The sequence below is a fragment of the Humulus lupulus genome, chromosome 7 (assembly GCF_963169125.1).
Source record: "Humulus lupulus chromosome 7, drHumLupu1.1, whole genome shotgun sequence".
Lineage (NCBI taxonomy): Eukaryota > Viridiplantae > Streptophyta > Magnoliopsida > Rosales > Cannabaceae > Humulus > Humulus lupulus.
The window spans coordinates 70,608,631-70,613,761 of NC_084799.1; positions in this window are offsets into that span (position 1 = coordinate 70,608,631).

Here is a 5,131-nt window from a genome sequence, read left to right on the forward strand (position 1 = left end):
CTTCTATTTGTCAAGTTGCCTGCCTATAAATATATTATCTAGATCTTTATTTATTTATTTATTTTACATTAAATAACTTGTAGAATCATTAATGGAACATAAATCAGCTTCTCTGTTTTTTTTTTTCCACCATTTAATGTTATATTATATAATATTTTAAAATATTTTTACATTATAAATATAGAGTAATGAGGATAAATAATAAATGAGAGAGGAACGTATATAGTATTAAAAAAAAGAAGTTAAAAATGAATAATAATACATAAATATAAATATTATTATAGTGATGTGTAAAAAATATGTATTTGAGCTAATTGAAGCGGTGTTTTAAGCTTACTTTATATTTTACATAGAAATACATTTTCATAATAAGTTATTTAGAGTGCTCATATATAAAATTCTTATATTACAAATAATGCAACAATTCAATATATATATATAAATTAGGTGCAAGCAACGTGAATGCACGTTTGTTTGATTTTATTTAGAAAATTTATTAATTATTTTTATAATTTCCATATAAATTTTAAATAAACAAAATATATTATTGTTGACTCTAAAATTGGTCAACGACATGGAGTCAGATAAATGATAGAAAATGAGAGGAAAACAAGAAGAGAATCAAATGGGAAATAAACAACACAAGTGATTTATAGTGGTTTGGCCCCAATGGATGGTAATGACCTACTCCACTTAGTGTTCTTATTGATATTGAATCCCAACACTATGATCAATGAACTAGGGTTCACGAGTTTCACAAGCCTTGGGAAGATTACAATTTCGGTGAATAATCACACTATATTCTTCTCTCTGAGTACAAAAATTAAAAGTTCAAAAGTCATTTCCTTGAGCCCTTTGATTCTAATTTATAGGCTCAAGGGGGTTACATGGGTCGATGGGCCTTAATTACAATTAAGACTTGCGTATCAAGGTAATAAAAGAAAATGTAATTAATGCAAATATTACAAGATTGCATATCCAAAAGGAAGTAAACGAAAGTATGCGACCAGACTAGTCGCACCTAAGCATGAGGCTTGATAAATCAATAATTCTTTGGTTGATGGTCGAATAGGATCCATTCACTTGAAACCGCCGCGTGCCAGCCACGTGTATGTCAATCCTGCCACGTCATCATGAGCGGTTTTTTGGGTAAACATTTGCTCCCCAAGTTTATTTTACTGCAAACAGCATAAAGTAAACTTAGGCGATTGCCCTTTCGTATGCCCTATAAAATCTGTCAGAGCCGCCCATGCCTTCTCGAAAAAGGCAACCAATCATATCTTTGTGGTTTCCCAAAAGTGGTCTGACGGCTATTACACTTACCTATGCCTCAGAAAGTTACCCCTTATGATTACCTAGGTAACTGCTCCTCGCCCAATATAAATACCCCTTCAAAATTACTTTTTACTTTTTACTCTCTCCTCAAGAACACCAAAGAACAAGTCACAGAAAGTACAGAAACTCAAACGACCTTGACGATTCACGAAGTTTCTGTCCAGCCATCTGACTTAGCGTTTCAAAGATTCACTTCAACCTTCATCCAAGTAAGTTTCTCAAATGTTTCGGTTGTTGAGATGCCATGCAATATCTGTTTTATATCCGTTTCAGATTTTGAGTTCTTGAATGTTCTTGCAAAAATTGTTTTTGGGTAAATGGGCATGTAGATCTTAGCATAATATGATAGGAAAATAATACTTTGCAGGAGTTAGGAATCAGTTTGGCAGTTAGGATTATTAATTTAGGGCATAAAATCGAATACTTCGATTTTTAAGCTTGTAGAAAAAACTGGGTTTTTTCCCGCCCTCTTAGAGTCGAAAAGAAAAACTTTTCACTTCTGCTTTTTAATCCATTTTCCAAACTGTTCGCATAGAATGTAGTGTTTTTGTTAGAATGCTGCTGGTCATATAAATACACGAGCAACGTTATTCCAACTCTTTACACTTTCTTGGTCTTTTGGCCGTAAATTCTCATCTCCCCTTCTCTGTTCGCAGATTTTCATGCACGACCCGTGGGAAGGTGAGAGGCCAATCGACGACGATTTGCTCGCCCAGTTGCTCGAAGATCAGGAACAGCCGTCGCTGCTAATTCCAGAAATTCCTTTTTCCCATAACCCTTCTAATATACCTTCAATAAGTCCACCAAACATGGGTTGAGTAAAATCAACTGCCTAGAAAAAGAAACCAACCAATCCACCTGTAAATCAACCTGCTCCTCGAGCTGAAATTCCTTCGACCAGCCCACATTCTGAAAACACTCCTCAACTAGGAATCCAAACGAAAGCCCAACCTCGGGACGTCCTTTGACCAGAGGTCGAATGGTACGTGGTACCTCCTAGCAATATTACAGCTAGGATGGTAGGGAATTATCTCAAAAACTACGGACTTTCTGGGATTACCCTAATCAAACCTTCCATCGACCAACGAGCAAACCTGTCTGGGTGCACCTACAGCGCCTGGTCGAGATACCATATTGAGGCAGGGGCAACCTTGCCTCTTCATCCATTCTTCCAGGGGGTGGCCAACTATTTTGAGGTTGCCCCCTTGCAAATCACCCCAAATGGATATAGAGTGCTCTCTGCTCTCTATATCCTATACAGCCACAAAAAGTGGCATGTACCTACGCCGCATGAGATCAATTACTTATTTGATCTCAAGTCCAACCCCAATCACAAAAACATGGAGTTCTTCCAATTTTACCACCAAGAATCTGCTCGCACCTTCCTGAGTGAGATCACCTACAAGTCCAACGTAGGAAAGTACTTCCAGGAGTACTTTTTAACAATAGACTTGGTCGCCAACAATCTGGCCTTCACTCAAGGAGGTAATTTCTTCATTCTCTGGTCGCTTACTTTCCTTTATCTTTCCGACATATTCCTAAGCATTTTAATACCATTCAGGTCCGTGGCACCGACCAGCTCCTACTCTAGAAATGGAGATACGAGCAGCTTCCCTAGCCAGCATGACGGATATAGAAAAAAGCGTCAAAGAGCTGGCCACGGAAATCAATCTAAGGTTGGTTGACCTTTTGGCCCCTCACCAGGATGTGAGGGAATCGACTGTGGGGAGTACTACTGGTGGAGAAATTCCCGAGTAGCACCATGACGTGTCACAACCCCCGAGGAGGAGGACAACTGGGGTGACAATCAAGGAACCTTCCAGCACCCCGCGAGTAGCTACTGCCCCTGCTCCTTTGGGAAAGGGCAAAAAGAAAGTTTTCGAACACGTTGCACCCATTAATGAATCTTTAGATGAGAACGGTACTGTCTTCTCACTTTTAGATAGTCTGCCCATTCCCTGTCATTTATTTGACGGGGAAGACAATTTTAAATACACACCCAATTTAAATTCATATTTCTTTAAGGCAGTGAGTGAGTGTAGCAGTAGTACAGTAAATAATGTAGTGACCAGTAGTTGTAGCTCGGGTATTTTACTTACGATTTCCTTGCTCTTATTTCCTTGATGTAGTAAGTACATCTATTCATATTGTCTAACTGTTCATATGTTTTCTTACTTGTAGATATGTCACCTGAAGACATGTTCGAGCTTTATTGCGTACTCGCTGCTCCTTCGAGCAAGAAGAAGGAGAGCAGGCAACACTGCGGAGAGAGCAACAAGGCCCCTCTGACGAAAAAGGCTCAGACCGGGGACCCTCCAGCAGCAGTTCCTTCCAAGGAAACAACTCCTCCTCTGTCTCCCCTCGACCAGACATCTCCCCCAGCGCTAGTCGACAAGAACCCTCCTTCTGCACCTGTGTACCAGACACCTCCTGATCAAACTGGAGATGCCCAAACGAATGTCGTGCTCAGCTCGGCTAAGGAGAGAATGCCCAAACTCTAGAGGCACTGACGCAGCCGTGAGGCCATTGTCAGCACCGACTCCATGGAGGTCGACCAGATAATCAACTGTGCGCTGAACGAAATAGCTAGCGTAAGTTGCTTTCTATTGCTGAGTCTTTATTTGATTATTTTGTCATTTTCTGCCATCACCTTGTCTTTTTGTCTGATCGCAGGGAATGATAACTATGACCGCCAACTGGCGCCGCTTGGGGGCTTTGATTACTCAATTCAAAGAGTCTGAGGCCAAGCATGCTGAGGAGTCCAAGATGGCTGAGGGGAAAAACACAGAACTGCTCGAGCAAAACACCAAGCTGGCCGAAGAACTAAAGACGTTCCAGGCTGCCCTGACCAAAGCCCTTGTAGAAAAAGAAAAGTTTAAGGAAGCTTCTAAACTTAACTTCCAGGAAGCCAAAAAGCTTCAGAATGACTTGGTCGCTAGCAGAAAGGAAACTAAAGGGCTGGAGGGGGGCATCAAAGAGCTCGAGGAGACCAATGCCAGCAACTTGGAGAGGTATAAGGGAGCCACCTTTAACTGCTTCTATGCATTCTGGAAACACAACTGCGAGGAAAACTTTAGCTATCTCTCCAAGCGCATGAGCCAAACTGAAATAAACCACTACCTTGCTCGCTTGGAGGAAGAGGAGAGAGCGAAAATCCCAACCTCCCCCAAAATCTCCTTGGCTACGGGCATTGATGGTGTGGAAGAGGAAGTTGGGGCCTCTGTTGACCAGCAAACTCCTTAGGACCTTCCTGCTGCTTCATAATTTTACTTGTTTTTCTTTAATTTTAACCTGTAGTTTAAGACACACGAACTACGGTTTGTGATGTCAAAACAATTTATATTTTTATTGCTGCACAGGCAGCTTACCTTTTAATAGAAAATTACATCCGAGCAGTAACTACTCGTGGTGTAAAGGATTTCACTTTTGATATTATAATATTTGCATTTTATTATAACATCTGTTCGCATGACCGAACTTAGCATAACACTTTGGTTTGATTTAACAAAATAACAAAATTTTGAAAAATACTCTAAGTACTGTAGTATGCTTTCACTTATTTGGCTCGTGTGTTTGCAAACCTGTTGATATGCTTTGCTTACTAGATACCTTATATGCCCCCTAAGTGATTGAGGAGCTTTAGGTCCTCAGTCACTTGCCTTGACCAAGACCTGTATGAACATCACTGCTCGTAATATAAATTTTAGAATGACAATATAGCAAAACAACACACGTAATGAGCAAATACTTGTAATAAATACAATAGTTGGCAAGATTTACTGGCTGCGCACAGTCC